Consider the following 16,825-nt stretch of genomic DNA (forward strand, 5'->3'; position numbering starts at 1 on the left):
TCTCTGAAGGAGCTTGGGAAGCCCTTTCTGCTGCTTCAGAGGAAGGCTCTCCTATGATCCTATCGCTGTGCAAAGCACCAGCGTTGCTCCCAGACAAGCCCAGGAGGCTGCGAGCTGTGCTGAGACATTTCGGTTCTGATAGGGACGTGCCACTATCTCGCCCTCCTGCCACAAGCAGCAGTCATTAGGGTAAAAACAAGGCTGGAATGATTAAAGCTGGGAACAAATATCCATCAATGATTCAAAATATTTGAGGAAGATTTGCTTGTCTCTAAGGCCCAAAAAGCCGTATTGTGAGAGGCTCCTTTACCCAAGAAGAAATTCACACTGGGCCTTTAAGTCTCCAAAACATGCAATGGATTATTAACAAATGTGAGTAGAAGGGTAGCTCAGTTTAATGTCACTCATGTACATACACAGGCTTCCATCTCTTCTTCACAGAAAGATTATCCTCCCCACAGATAGATGCTGGAAGTCATCCAAAAATTTAAGAACATTCTTTCATTCACAGGTGTTTTTGAGCTTACAACAGCAGTGCTTATTCTGGAAGATGATGAGGGAGAGAATTGCCTTGGCCCTTCAATCAGCTTTTGCCCATTTCACATCAAATTTCAATCTGATAATACTCAGTATAAACTGGAACAATCTAACACAGACAGAGATGGCTCCACGGTTACTCCAGCAGCCAGATGAAACGCTAATGATACAAGTTAAAAATGCTGAAAAACTCAGGGCAGTCCACAGACCTCTTAGACAAGTTGGGCATGAGCCAGCAATGCATCCCTATGGCAGAGTGGGCCAGCAGCATGCTGGGCTGTGGGAGGGATGGGTGGTCCTTCCCTTCTGCTCAGTGCTGGTGAGACACATGCAGAGTGCTTGGCCAGTGCTGGGCTCCTTGGGACAGGACAGACAAGGGCACATCAAAACAACCCCAGCGAGGGGCATGAAGGTTATTAAGGGGCTGGTGTATGAGGAGAGGCTGAGAGAGATGTGATTGTTTAGGCTAGAGGAGAGAAAGTTCAGGGGGAACTCATCGGTATGCATAAATACCTGATGGGGCAAATAGAGAAGACAGAGCCAAAACCGTCTCTGTGGTGCTCAGAGTCAGGACAAGAGGCAGAGGGCTCAAACTGAAACACAGGAATACCCATCCAAACACAAGATTATTATTTTTTTTTCATGCTGTAAGGTTAATTGAATACTAGAACAGGTTGCCCAAGAGTTTGTGGAGTCCCCATCCTTGGAGATATTGAAAACCCAAACGGACACAGCCCTAACATGGTCCTGACCCTGCTAAGATCAAGGAGGTTAGCCTAGAAGATCTCCAGGGCTCCCTTCTATTGCAAGCAGTAGAGAGGTCCCGTAGTCATGGTGTTTGCACTTAATTCATTGCATAAATCCCACCTCCATCTCTTATCAAACCAATTAACTTGGGACCAGAGACAGGGATGAGAATGTCCACGTTCCCCTTGCTCAGATACCCAGAATTCACCAGCAAAGCTTCAGCAACAACAGACAGATGGGGAGGAACACTCCAGCGTATCTGAAACCACATTCAGCTGCTAACAGCAGTCGAACAAAGGATCATTACAAAGACACACAGACAATGTGACAGGGATGGAGCAAGATAGTTCTGGGACTAAGGGACCTTAACTACAACAAAAGGATGAAGAAGTGGAGCTGGAGTCCATAGGAGAAAAAAAAAGTTGCCATCTGACCAAGTGATATTAATTCTGGAGGGACTGAGGAGGGAAAAGAAACTATACAGCTACTTAAAACTGTATCAAACACACAGAACAAGGGCCACGAACTTAAAGATATGGAAAGGTTACACCACAGAGGAGCTGAGATGGAAATCAAGAGCATCAAAAATAAAACAGGTGCAGCAGAGAGAGCAATAAGAGCGAGCAGGATAAAAAAAAATAAAGGAGCTGGACCAGAATATTGACAAGTCAAAAATATCGATCCCTTGCTTCCTTAGCCAAATAGAACTGGAAAGAGATGGGCTCTGGGGAGGATGGAGAAACTTCAGCTGAGCCATCCACCACTCCCTCTTCACCTGACAAAGGCCAGGGTTCAGTCACACATTGCTGTCTCGTGGATGGGTGTTGCTGTGAGGTGTAGAGGTTTGGCAACTTGCTGCACGTGGCACAAAAGAGGGAAGAGAGAGTCACACAGCATCCTGGACAGAGATGTCTCCGCTCCAGAAGTTTCAGACCAGGTGTTAGGCACAATGGCAGGACTGTGATGGTAAAAGGCAGTCAGGGTGGAGCAGAGAGAGACAGAGAGGAAACAGCCTCCAATACAGGTAAAAACATCCTTTGAAAAGAGCAGCTTCCTGGCATTTTTGCACCATGCCCTGCCCCCCTCCTTCCTTTCCTATCTAAAATTTGTCGCCAATTCTGTGCCCCCTCCATCAGGCAGCAGCCAGCCAGCCTTGCCCTACACCAGCACGTAAATGTGCTGACATGCAAAGCCCATGTTTCCCCTCTCACTGGAAACATGCTGCGTAATGAAAGAACCTCCCAGCAGGAGCAACACAACCAGCATGCCAATTACCTTGGCAGACACCATGGGATCAAATGGGGCAAGAACAAAGCAGTAGATGCAGGAAGGCAGAGCTTTCCTGCCTGCTCTGCACTCAGCTGAATGCTGCTTTGTAATGAAGTCATTTTGGCCTGCAAGACACACAGGCAGATGGGCTGTCACTCAGGGACTACCGTCTGCACCGTCCATTCCTTGGGGTTTGAACTCATTAAGGTCAGTGTTTTACAAATGCAATCAAGGAAGCAAGCTTGAGAGATGTTCTGATGGCAATGTAAGTGCGTCCTGCTTCATCAGCACTTCTGAAAAATTAGTTTAAATGTCCTCAGTGGCAAACAGCATTTAGCACTGATCAGCACAGGAGAGGGAGGGAGGGAAAAGAGGCTACACAGGTTTTTGTCTTTAAATAAGACTCAAAGCAAGTTTGGCACAATGAGTAAATCACAAGCAACTGTCTCCCTACAGTGTCCCGCCGCATGAAACGCCTTCCCAATATAAATCAGTGCCATATCTAGCCAAACAAGAAAGCTGTGCCAGTTCCTGCTGCATAGTTTACATTGCTCTGAGATACTGGCAGAAGCAGCATTTCTGTCTCTTTGGACCATTGCAGTATCTCACCTTATGCTGCACCACGCAGCTGCAAGGTGGGTTTGTTGCTCATAACCCTACCAAAGCCACCCACCAGGCTCTACTGCCCAGTACCATTTTATCAGCATTCTTCTTTTATGTCTTTTTTCCCCACACTGCCATGGGGACTTGAGAGCATCCCCTATGGTAACCCTTAAAAACCTTATTCCCATTATTGAACCTCGTTTTCAAAGTATTTTGTTACTAGACGGGCATTCAAAACTTTACTCCAAACTGAGTTGTCTTTTTTTTTTCCTTCCTTCTAACAAAATTGTAACAGCTGCTTTTTACATTTGTGAAAGAGCCTGAGGAGGAAGGAGGGAGGAACTATACATATTCTTGGAGCTTTTCTTAAAACCAGTCAAAAAGACAAATAAATAATCATAGAATAGCTTGGATTGGAAGGGACCTTAGAGATCATCTAATTCCAGCTCCTTGCCATGGACACCAAATAGCAATTCAGCAAAAAAATGCCTGAAGGCTTGAAACTCAGCAGCATGACTCCAAACTATTAGTCTGATTCTGCTGAGATAAAGGGCAACTGAAGCAAAAAGAAAATCATTCTGCCTCAGACAGTTCTCCAGAGCATCCTTCCACAGCAACTGATCCAGTTCCCTTTTTGCAGGAGGAGAAATCACACTCTGGTGGTGCTGACCCCGGTGCACAACCTCCCTGCCAACCCTTATAAGTTCACGGTCTGCTGTCCCTGGGCTGCTGCTGGGCCAATTTGCATGAGGAGGATTGTAAATGTCACACCGAAACATGCACAGCAGTGTTCATCCAAAGCAAATAAAGCTTAGGACCAGTATGTAGAGAAAATTGTGTCCACAAAGCAGTTGTAAATCAGCCCCGCTGCAGACCCATTGTAAGTTTTGTGGCCTCACAAGTACTTGGCAGATTCAAAGCCTTCCTTCAAACAAAAATAGAGAGTTTGCTTACTTTGCTCGCTGTGAATTTGCAGTTCCAGTGGTGCAAAGTACACTGTCACCCTGATAACACAGGGCAAAGGACACCCCTCTCTCGAAACTGAGTCTCCCACAGAGGTAGAATTTACCAGGTTCATCTTCCCACCCATGGCAGTAAAAGGCCTGAAAGCCCACATGCTCCACTGAGCACTGGCAGTTTAGCTGTGGGACCCAACACAGCTCCACCCCACAGGACAGAAGGCACGTAACCACGATGCTGAAATTAGAAATTAGTAACTGGTCCCCGGGTGCTTGCTGTAGGGAAGAGATGTCCTCAATGATTCACCCAACTGAGGTCTCCACTCTGCGTTTGTCTTTCACGCTCAGCAGGGTGAAAAGAAGTGGTCTGAAGGCTAAGATAACTGCCTCAGGGCCAGAGTTTGGCGGGCCGTGCTGGAGTAAGAGACATCAGCTTCTGAAGCAAAGTTTCCAAGGGATTTGGAAGCCCCCTGCCCCCCAGTTAAAGACTTCCCCATTAAAAACTACTGCATTTTACCTCTCTTCAGGGAACTGACCAGAACTTGTCTATGTACAGGTCCACTGCTGACGAGGTACACCAGGGTTGAGCCCAGCAGGCTCTCCACAACTGCATCAGCTCCACAAGGAAAGCAAAAAGTGCAAGCAAATTCTTTCCTTCATTTGGCACAAGCCACCTAGCCCACACCGCAATGGCAAAGTACACAACATTTGTACCTGTGTATTCTTTCCTCTCACGCTTTCCCTTTCAAAGACCAGAGCTCCCTCACCATAGCTTAGATAATGGGGAGCAAGATGTGAAGTTGTCTATTAAAGCCTCGTGACCAGTTTCTGAATGCTACACAGACTCAGCTGTAAGGAAAGATGGTGTTTAATAAGACCCTGACAAGGGTCAAACCCGCCTTATGATAAATCGTTTGACTGCTTCCTGAAAGTCATTCTTCCAGCTCAGTGGTGTTCTGGGTGAGGTTTGCTGTGGATGTTTTCCCCTCTCAGTGCATGATCACCCAGCTCTGGCAGACACATCCTATGATTCCTATGATTCCTATGTCGTGGGCACACAACAGAGGCAGAGCTAACGAGGTGGCTGCACCATGGCCGTCAGCCTCAAGAACAGGCTATGACAGTGAAAGGATGAAGCTATTCCATCTCTCATACCAGAAGAGAGACCAGCTTACCTCGACGCAGCTGAGAAAGCCCAGGACATCAATCAGATTCTCCTTCCCCCCAGTGAATATCTTCATCAGTCCCTTTCCTCCAAAAAACCTCTTTACCCTTTATAAGCTTTCCTTAAACCATTATCTCAAGGCTCGGCATGCACATAAGCTAAAAGCCCCTGAGAGCATGTAAAGGCACAAGATTACATTTAAGCAAGCAGTAAAATGGGATTATGATCAAGGAGCTCCACTTCATGTAACTGTACCATGCTGGGGAAGTGATTACTAAAAGCCAGCCCCAAAGTGGACAAGTTGCAGCACACATTATCACAGTGTTGTTTAGGTAATGCTGAACTGTGCTCTGCCTTTATGTCCATTCATTCCACAGTATTCTGATTTCCAAGCTAAAGAAACAACACTCACCATTACAAAGTGAATTTCAGCAGATTTCAGGATAAGTAGGTAAGAAAGGAAGTAAAGGAGCAAATATATCTGATGTGGGAAGAGAGCTGCCATGGGTCCTTCCTCTCTCTCTCACTCTTACACCTTGAACTAGCAATAGTTCTGGCCCTGAAGATGTTTTAGAGAGGATGGTATTTAGGTGACACATTATCAATTTTAGCAGCTTGGCACCTCTCATGGAAGTGCTGCTAAACACGACCTGTATTTTTTGGGAGAGAAGTCTCGGAGGTGACAGATGTCAAACATAACTCTAAGGATGGTAAAAAAAAAATTAATAATACACAACAGCTTAGGGTGGTGTCAAATGTGGGAAGCAGGTGGCATAAATGGAAAAGCTGGAGAAAGGTCAAGCCTTGGAGGAATCGAGTGAGAATCTCTTCTCGCAGGGAGAGCTGATCTGAAGCAGTCTCTTGCCAGAAGCAGCCAGGAAGAAAATCAAGTAAATAGCTTTGAAGGAACTGGAAGGTAGAATTCATCTCATCTCGTTTTAAGCATTTAAAAATGAAGCATGTAACCTGGGCTTATCATCCAGACTTCCCGAGTAGAAAGAGAAAGTCATGATAGAGGGCAATACATGCTGGCTATCTGTGAAAGCACCTGCTGACATGAATCCAGGAGCCAGTTCAAACGTGCTCTGAGATGAGGTTGGGTGAGGAAAATCCTAACCTTAATCATCACAGAACTCCTGAGAAGGTGGCAAGCATTAGTCAACATGAATTTAATGAGGTGTCTGGTTGAAGCAGCACCCCACCTTCACGTTGCAAGAGAGATTGCTGGGATGCGGCCCCTTGCCAACTTCAGTTAACCAACAAAATGCTCTCAAAAAAGAAAATTAAAAACAAGGTGGTCCTTACTAGACTTTAAATATTGATGTTTTTCTTCTAAAAAAAGTGAAAAAACAAGGAAAGATGATGAGTGCTAAGGCCATAAATGAAGAAAATATATTAGCTTTGATTCCTCTTTGCCTAGATCTATAATTATCTCAGAAAAAAAATGATTGGGTTATGAGATAAATACCATTTATTCTTGATGAAAGAACAATGGTACATTTTTGACAAGTATTCTTCAATATGCCACCTGGGTTGTTCCAGTAACAGACAATAAACATGAAATATGATAGAAATTCTAAGGAGATTCCAGTGGTTAACAACGGTAAACAGTACATTTCTCTTTCTTAAGAGGATCCCAGATTCCTTAGGGATAACAAGAAATTTTTAATCAGTTCCTTTGCAAAATGCGTGGGGTAATTTGGGATGGTACAGTTTTATTCCTTTATAGGAATCCTATATTCCTATATAAATATCCTTTTATTCCTTTATAGGAATCCTTTCCTAGTTTATAGATGCTACTTAAGAATCAACAAACGAAAATCAGAGGCATATAACTGGATGGAGGCCAGCTAGCTCTGCAGCTGGCTATCAGTGGAAACTGATGGTGCAGGGAATCACAGAAGGAAAGGTAGGATAAGATTCCTTGGGATCACCAAATACTCAGCAGTTTTAGAAGGAAAAAAAAAAAACACTGCCATCATGATTCAGGGTCCAGATTCTGCAAGAAAAAAACATTTACTTTGCCCCTTCTGCAGTGCAGTCCAGTGACAAAATATGTTCAGACTTTCTCTTACCCTATAAATTCTTCACTTATGGAAACTAGATTTACTCAACTTTCCTAGGTCTAATTCTGATCCTAGCATTAACATGAAGATGGCATTAACATTCCCTGTAAGCCTGGTCATGGACCCACTCTGTTCTGACAGCAGCCTGGTCTTGCATAACCCAGACTGCCTGTTAGTTCTCCATGGAATTAGATTTGTACAAAGTGCTTTTGTGGATGTCCTGAAAGCTGGCCGTGAAGAACTAACATACTTGAGGAGCTTAATCCAACTGTTCCTCCTTGCTTTAACCTTATACACCAAAGCATTGATGAATAGTACGCATCAGATCTGCCATACCTTCCCCTGTATCAGCGTCTGTTGGTCTTTATCTTTTGTATTAGTTTCTCCTTGCTTCTCAAACACATTTCCACATCCCTCACAGAGCTCTTCCACACTGACACCCCAGTACAATCCAATTGCAAAGGAGCCCAAGCGAACCTCTCTTTGCAGTTGGCTGCAGCCAACAGGAAAGAAACACTAGAAAGTGGAAGAACTTATGCAACAGATAAATCATAAGGAGAATGTTTGCTCTTCTCTTTGCACAGATCCCATACATCACCATGAGTCAGCACAGTTCCCCCAGTGGAGACAAATTTCAACTTCTAATGCACTTTCCATCTGATTCCTCCAAGATAAAAGATGAGTCGCTGTCCTGAGATATTGCATTTGGATTGTAACATATTAAACACCTCAGTGTTTTAGAACAGTTTGGTTTGGAGACGCAGTACTAATTCCATCTCTGTGGTTTGAGCTGCACATTTTACCATCATTGTGAGAAAAGTCCTCTAGTCCAATTGCTATCTCGCATCTCTTCCCCTCTAGCTTTTCTGGTCTTCATCAACCAGAAAAGCTGTGATCAATCTTGTAAATTTAATTTAGAGATCACAGTGCTGGCTTTGAAGCAGACGAGGTTAGCTGTCTGCTTGTTGCCCGTAGTCTGCTAATCTTGTAATATTCCTCCATGCCCACCTGGCTGGAACAATTGTTGGGAGGTCTGAGGGGGGGGAGCACAATGCCTCTCCTACGAAGTGCTTGGGACTTTTGTTGGACACATGCAGATGGCATGCTGGCCACTGTTCAAACCCCCATAACTTCTGCACGAGGACAACTCCTCATGTTTTTAATAAGCTGGCTGTATTGCAAGCATCATCTCAGCAGCACAAAGCTGGTGCTACCATTTCCAAACTCTCCTGGTCTTCCCCACTGGTTACAAATTTCTCCTAACTATAACACTCCAGAAGTGTGCTGCCTCTTTGTGCACGTTTGTCTGTGACCATTGCTGCCCACTGGAGGCCAACATCCTTTCACTAATGCATGAGCAGATCTGCAGAGGAGATGCATAAAATAGGAGAATTCCTGCTATTTGCAAGAAGGCGATCCATTTTTCTCTAAGGAGAACCTTTGGCCCTAAGCTGAGGGTTACAAACCGACCATATTATTTGCATGAATATTAGTCATGCAACCTTTCCTTTACCTGTATATTCCCTTTCTAAGGAAACATGCAACACCAGCAGGGGATTAAAAAGCTTTGTTGCATGCACATCTCAGGTGGCTATATTTCATCTCCTTTCCTAATATTTCCTTTAGGCTTGGATAATTTGTATTGTTTTTTTCTCTTTGCTCTTTCCCACGCTTGAGCAGTTCTTGGATTTGGCAGGCACAGAGCAGCAGTTATACGACATGCATTTTTTAATGTATCAAAACACATTCCTTTGATTCATTTTTTTTTTAAAAAAGCAAACTCTGTTCACTCAAGGTTAATAACTTTTCCACTTCACCTGGGCATAAGAGATTTCCAGATGTTGCCAAGAATTTTTAAACAACACTCGCATCATCAGAAATGAGCAGGGCAAAACCTGCTTCCCCAGCTACCTCCCAGACCAAGGGAAATCACTGGCCCCTCTGAAAGCTGGACCAGAGGCTTGTTCAGTGCTGCTATTTTGACATATTTAATAGACGTTTTGTGATGTTATGAGAGCTGCATGAGCTCAACAGCAGCTGTCCCAACAATCCACATTAGTAACTGAGCATCACACATAACAGGAAACAGGCTGAAACCAAACACTGACCTTGGACAACAAGTGTGTAACATTCTCCTCAGCAATTCCATATATTTGTACATTCAACACTACAAGATGAAACTGTGTCCAGGAAAAAGCTAATGTGTAGGCTTTCGATTGGGATAACACATGTGCTCTTTGCTGGGTGACCACCTGAGATGGCCCCTATGAAGATAACATAAGGGAGGGAGGGAATTAACACTTTGATCAGCTCTGACCATCCAGGACTCCACCAGAACATGGATCAGGGCAGCGCACACTACTGCTTCGCCAGATCAGAGGAACCGGCTGATTTGCAAGCAGTTCACACATTCACTTTAATCATTCGTATAAACAGAGTCATGTCATCACTAGACTTCAAACAGGCTCTCTGGAACACGTTTGGTGTACAGAAATCTCAAATCTTTGCAATAATGATATTTTACATACAGGAAGTATTCAATTCTCTTCCCATTTCTTCAGTACCCCAAAGATCAGAACCATCTCTGGCATGAGCACCTTCCCTCATCCATCAGCCCCCACTACCCACAAGACTAAAAACCTTCCCTAGCTTCAAAACAAAGACCATAAAACAAGCAAAGCTTGACATCAAAATGGGAGGAAGGACAAAGTTCACGTTAAGACCATACAGCTGAAAGTTAGCATCCATGCATGCATGGAAAACAAGGAAAGCAGCAACCTGTTTGCAAAGTAAACATGATTTGGCCAGTTTCACAAAGTCAATTGCCTGAGTGAAGAGCCAGCTGCAGTACCACTGAAATGAGGTCAGAAACGCAAGAAAACCAAGGCCCAATACATGGTAGTCTCTCCCATTTCAGATCCCCATCTAATAAACAGAATTAACATATAGCCTCCCCTCACTCTAAATCAGTAGAATAAAATAAAGACAGCATTTCAAAACCTGTTAGGTAATACAGACCGTCTTCTGTTCTGCATGTGTCCATAGCAAAAACACATATCAGCTTGTTTCAAGATATAATTCTTTTTTTCCTTCAAATTTATGGTAAAAAAAATAACAAGGGAAAATACTTTTATTTACCATTTTCAGCATGGATTTCCCTGGGATTTCTGCATCAACTTTTCACAGGTATTGCATGTTTTTAAGAAGGATTTTAATCTGGAAAGGAGACTTACCAGGTGGTGCTGGAGGAAACATCCCACAGACAGGAGAAGGGTTGCAGAGCTGTGACCAGACACAGCAGTCAAGTCAAACTCTGCACCTTGCTAGAGCGGAGAGGAGCACTTGAGGAACTCAAGTCAATGGCATCAGTGAGAGTAGAAGGATGGAGGGCCTAGAAAGGAAAAGCAAGACATTTCTGTTTAAATTACCACACCGTAGATTCAAAGGCACAAGCCACAGTCTCAGCTGAGCAGTTAAATTGGTACCTTTGTATATTTTTAGCCTAGGTTCCCAATGAAACCAGTGGCTGAGCACATGCAGATTAGTAATCCCTCTTGAACTCTTTACGAGGAAGGAAAATGAGCATTGCTATCTGGAAACAGCTTAACCCTTTCAGAGAGCTTACCAAAATCATACTATTTTTCCTTGACTTCACCTTCAGCTCACCAGCAGATGCTGTCACGCAGGTGACAACCTGAGCAACAGCTGAAAAGTGGCAGCAAATCAGCTAAGAGAGACACCCCACCCTGTCCAGGAACCTGGAAGCAGTGTTCAGCACTGCAGTTATCCAGCCACACTGAATTGCAATGCGTGCTTGTGTGGCAATATAGAGGGACGGGGAAGACCAGCAGAACAGAAACTACTTGCCTGAAAGGCACTTCACATGGAAACACCATCTCGAAGTTAATTCATATTTATTTTTAAAGTGGAATTTTAAAAAGATTCATAATTTTTAAAAGTCTGGCACGAGCCTGCCTCTTGCCAGTCCAGCATGTAGAAACTTTCGCCTATGGAAAAACTATTTTCAGTAGCAGACCTGACAGCACTGAAGCTGAATAAGGAGAAATTTAAATTAGTCGGAAAACCATCACATTTAGACGAGAACAATGTCCTCCCAGGGAGTAGCATTTAAACTGTCTCTGAGATTTCTGGAGGAAGGACGTTGCTCGGCATTGCTCTTTATAGCAAAGTCAATAGCCTGAAGAAAGATGGATTGTTTTTCATAGCATCTGTAAGAGCTTTCATCAAAAAGTATCACATCGTCAGGGCATTTGAGGTTAAGCTCCCAATTTTGGCTTCCTCTCCATCCTATTTCCAACAGCTGGGAAATCTGGATGAGGAGCAGAGGTGGCAGTGAGAATGCATGAAGGTACAGAGCAAAAGGGAGAGAAACACATCGCCCCATGCATGGGAACCACTCAGCCTTGCAAAGAAACAGCCGCAGTCAGAATTCTGCACGCAGCCGTGAGTTCTGCTGGGAACAGAGCCTGCCTTAGGGCAACGCTCCAAGAAGTGAACCACAGCAAGGACGCAGGTTCCACCTCTTCGTGCCACTCATCCCAACCTTTTGTCATCCTCAAAGGAAGCACCAGAGGCTTCATTTAAACACCACCATGAGCAAACAACTCAAGCAGCGCAGCAGCTCCAAGCAGTGCTCCTGGGAGAGAGCTGGGCCGGCCTGAGGCAGAACAGTTTGTGGAGCCAGAGGGATGCTGGGCACTGTGCGTGGCATTGTGGATCAAGGATAGCAACAGGGCTACGTAGGAGAGCTCACATTTTTAATTTTGTTTATATTTTTACACTCAGGGTTACTGAATGTAATTGTTTGTCCTGTTAAAGGAAGGAGGACAACCCAGCTGATGTCTTTCTGGAGGATCTGTGTTGCCAAGAGGGTCAGCTACATATGAACTTACTGAGATGCTGGTAACAAGCATCCCCCCAATCTCTTTGTAGCTTAAATAAGCAGTGATGACTCATAGAATGGCTCAGGTTGGAAGAGACCTTAAAGATCATCAAGTTCCAGCACCCCCAGTGGATGACCACACACACTATCCAAGCCAGAAAAACCTCTCATATGAACCAATCTAAACGATATTTCTTATAATTGATAGAATATTTATTTTGTCAGAAAGTTTCCTCAATTTTTGCCCTCAAAAGTCATGCTTAAAGTTCCAATAAATGTTTTTCTGATGGGAAGATGAAGTTGTCATAAGGATGAGGGACAAAAAAAAATGAGCATAGAGCAAAGCCCCTTTGGAGCAGTAATAAATCTTCAACTGATTAATTAAACACACACCAAAAAAATTCCATTTCCACTGCTTCTGCCTTTTTGAACAATCACAAATGGAAGGCCACTGAAGTGCAGTGAAGGAAATATATTCCCTTTTGTACAGGGAGGGATGCTGAGGCACAGAGATGCTCATCACCACATCTGGTGTCTGTGTGCTGCCGTCCTCCCTCGCCTCTTTGTTCACAGAGAAAGGAGCCAGGAAAGCCCTTATACCCCTGGGTAAGCACAGAAGCAGCGAGATCATGCTCTGAGCACAGCCAGGAGTCCTGTGGGAGAGCAGAGGACTCCTCCTGACATCTGGGTTGCTGGCAGCAGCTGGGGAGAAAGCTCTAGATGTGGTAACACACAAAAAATTAAAAATAAAAAATGAGCACAGGTGTGTTCAATGCCCCAGTGCACCCTGCGGGTATGGCATTGCAGGAGATACGAGTCCTCTGCTTCCAATTTGCATGTTGGCTTTGGGCTGCCAGATAACTCGGGAACAGTTTGCAGATACGATTATTTGGTACTTGACCCCTCTGAAAGACTCCATAGGTGACATCAAAAATCTTCATTCAAACATATTGCATATTTTTAAATATAAGGGAATGGTAATTTGTATTATTTTTTTTGAAATATACCATCAAAACCCCTAAGCGCAATCGGCTTTTCTTTTAACAGGAGCAAAATCCTCTGCACAGAGATTAATTTAATTCAGTGAGAGCAAAAGCAGGCTTCAGTGCAACACGGCAGAAGAATATTGAGTAACTTCAGGATAAGGGTAATTCACCTGTAATTCTGGTTAACAGATTGCTTTTTACAACGTGAATACTACTAAGGCCAACCAAAATCAGCTTTAATTGGGAACAATTTCTTCTGAGGAGTGGTGCTGCAGTGGCACAGGCTGCCCAGGGAGATGGGGGGGGGGGGGGTGTCACCGTCCCTGGAGGTGTTTGAGAACCGTGATGTGGCACTGAGGGACATGGGCATGGTGGGGATGGGCTGGGGTTGGACTTGGGGATCTTGGAGATCTTTTCCAACCTTAACGATTCTGTGATTCTATGAAATACCCTCCAAACCCCCCAAGCCCAGCATTTCCTACTGGCTAAACACAACTTCAGTAACTAGACTCATGCAACAGGAACAACCAGTCAAGAGGAGCTCAAAGCAGACAAATCTGCACCTCATCAATCCCAGCATTCAGATTACCCTAAGAAATCCACCTGTAACTGCTGGCAGTAAATCATTGTGCCCCATGAAGACAGTTCAAGAATACCTGAAACAACAGAAGAGTTCCAAAAGAAAAAAAGCCACTGAACAAGAAGGTGCACATCTAAATCAACCTCACAAAATTCATTTTCCTCCATTTTAGGAGGAATTTTCTTTGACCTGGCCTTGTCCTAGCAACTATTTAGCATCACATGTGCGCTTACTTTTAAAAAATTCTGAGCAAGTCATTCGGCTGAAAATGATTTCCCCTGAGGAGGGAAGAAGAGAACACACACGTGCCAGATGCTTCTGGATGGCAGACAGACACTGCAAGGCTGAGAACAGCGCAGGGACCAAGATGGGGCACAATTACCAGCGCTACATTAAATTAACTTTCATTCAGTTTTCCTACCAGGCTCAGTGCTGCAAAGACAAAAGGGATGAGATCTGATGAAAGCACTTGGCGTGGTGAGAGGATGGCAGAACAAGGTTAAAAAACACACAAGCTTCAATGCTTAAATTTATTTTTGCTCTGTTTCAGAACTTGCGCTCACCTGCGGGTTTGCATGAGACTTCCCAGCTGCTGGGATAAAAACACCAGTGCTACTACTTCTATCTGCTCGGTGAGAGTGTAGCAACCTTTCCATCTTAACACATTTGCCTTGGGAAAACCAGCTGCACAAAACTGGTTTTTGTGTTTTGGTGATAGCATATCGATTTCAATGAAGAACGGTGGATCTTTTTGGAATTTGCACACTGGATTTTTTTTTAATAATAATTACTTTGGATCACTGATGTTTCATTCCAATTTATGCAGCCTCCACTTTTCTATATTCACAGGGACACACTGTGATATCAAGCCACAAAATAACCCTTCTGCTATAGATGGACATTTGCCGCAAAACATGAGGTTGGATTAAAATGCTGGTTTCCTGTATACCATAAGTACAATGAAACAGATTCACACTTGGAATACCAAAGATTAAGAGTAAAAAAAATACCCAATCGAAAAAAAAAGAAGGAAAAAACAAGAAGGACGGGCCTCTACAATGTCTAGTTTTCTACAAAGCAAAAAATCAGAAAATGTTTTGTAAGAATTTGGAGAGAAAAAAGGATTAGTCACCAACACTGCCTATAGCAAAAAGGCGCTACTGGAATCATCCCCCTCCAGCTCAGTGCTTGGTGATAGAGGCAGGATGCATGGGACGTACTGCTGGCCACGGATTTATGTATGGATCCATTAGGGGCCTTCCTGTGCCTCGGTCACCAAAGTTGAGAAACGATAAGAAAACACAATAAGAAAACACGCCATCTGTTCCCCGGTGCCACCTTAGGATCATAGTAACTGCATTTAAATTCCTTGGATATACGCCAGTTCCTTTGAGCCGCACTCACCTGCTCCCGACAGCAAAATGTTTACTGATAATGATTACGGCTGAGATTAGCTGAGATGTCTAGGGGATTCAGATGCCCGCACTGAAGCTCTCCACCTCTCTTCAATTTTACTCAAACCCTGACTGATTTCCCCCCCTCTCCAGCACCATTTCAAGCGCACACGTGCAGAACAAGCAAGAACACTTACAGGGGCAGCTCGCTCACGTCGGGTGTGGGCAGAGAATCCCGTTGTGACGGCGAACGTGTCCGTTCCAAAAAACATTATTTCCATTCTGGTAGACACCTTTAAGCGGGGGCACCTTTCCAGATTACCAAATGAATGGATAAATCGAGTGCTGGATCAACAGAAGAGCATGGAGAGGGAGATAGAGAGCTGGAAGGAGTTGGATCGTCCCCCCCAGCTGCCGGGGAGAACAAAACCCTCGGCTGGTGTGCAGGAGCAATTTGCTTCCACTTCCCGGGCTCTCAGAGGGCAGGAGAGGGATGAGATCCTCTCTCTTTGTTCTTTATTGCTTGGGACATTTGCATGAAAAGAGGCTCTTTGTTATTTAAACACTCATCTGCTCCCAGTGCTCATCCTCATTTTGAAGTTATAATCCTCTATTAGCGATGTGTCAATCACACTGCCATACAGGGCTGGCCTGAAGGTTAGACTGCAAGAGCTCGGCTTCAGGGCTTGCCATGCACGAGGACGCGCAGCCTTGAAGCTTCTCATTTTCCAGGAGGTGGGTTTGAAGGCTGGCACCGCTGTTGGTGCAAGACAACGAATTGGGACTGTGCCATTGCCTCGAAACAGCCGAGCAACACTGCAGGCCGGATCTGAAAGTGCCTCCTCCAGCACAAGCAAGAGATGAACTTCATTCTTCTCCCACGGTAACAGAAAGAGGAGCAACTCCTGAAATCAGTGCCATGAAGTCAGCGCGAGGCACAATGAGACCAAGTGGTGATGGAAGGAGCAGAAGTTTCTGAACTGGCTTTTAAAACCTAGTGAATATTTATTCTGTATTTCACGTAGGAACACTGAGCAAATTTAGCTTTCCATATATACCAGAAGCAAACCGAGTACTGCTACCAGGAGATGAAATGGCTTTGTTACTGCACCCAGGGTTCCTTTGTTCAAGTAAGGAAAGAATAGAAAGCTAAATTAAACGCTTTAGTAATCACAAGGTAATTAAATGTCAATTGGTCATTGCAACATGGAGTGCAATAATGGTCTCAATAAGAATTTCTGAATTACAAGTATACCCCTTCTGATCCTTGAGGTATTTTCTGCTAAGTTTCTGTGAAAAGGTGGCAAGTTTTTGTTCTAACTCTCCACATTTTTTTATTTTTTTAAATTATTTATCATCAAGATTTCAATATCCTTTATCAAACTTGTTTTATGATTTGTGGGTTTAAATTACTTTTATAATATTGTTCGATGCATTTCTTTCTGAAAACAGAAAAACCTTTCAAGTAGCTTCTGTTTTGCTTAAAAATTTTGCAGAGATCTGCATCAGAATCAGGTTCTGCTAATTCACAGTAAGTTTGAAGTTCTTCACAAAGTTATTAGCTTTTTTTTTTCTTTTTTTAAAGTTTTATTAGTGCTACTTGGTGGTAGGCAGAC

General features: G+C 43.9%; 1 long non-coding RNA gene across 3 annotated transcripts in view; it reads right to left on the reverse strand.

Moving 5' to 3' along the window:
- Positions 1–16,401, reverse strand: part of LOC110405145 — a 111,224-nt gene extending 94,823 nt beyond the window's left edge. For all 3 annotated transcript variants that reach the window (XR_002442700.1, XR_002442701.1, XR_002442702.1), the window contains exons 1-2: positions 15,220–16,401; positions 10,580–10,737 (exon numbers count right to left, since the gene is read on the reverse strand). This is a non-coding gene — a long non-coding RNA (uncharacterized LOC110405145). The remainder of the gene's footprint in view (positions 1–10,579; positions 10,738–15,219) is intronic.

This window comes from Numida meleagris, chromosome 12, assembly GCF_002078875.1.
Source record: "Numida meleagris isolate 19003 breed g44 Domestic line chromosome 12, NumMel1.0, whole genome shotgun sequence".
Lineage (NCBI taxonomy): Eukaryota > Metazoa > Chordata > Aves > Galliformes > Numididae > Numida > Numida meleagris.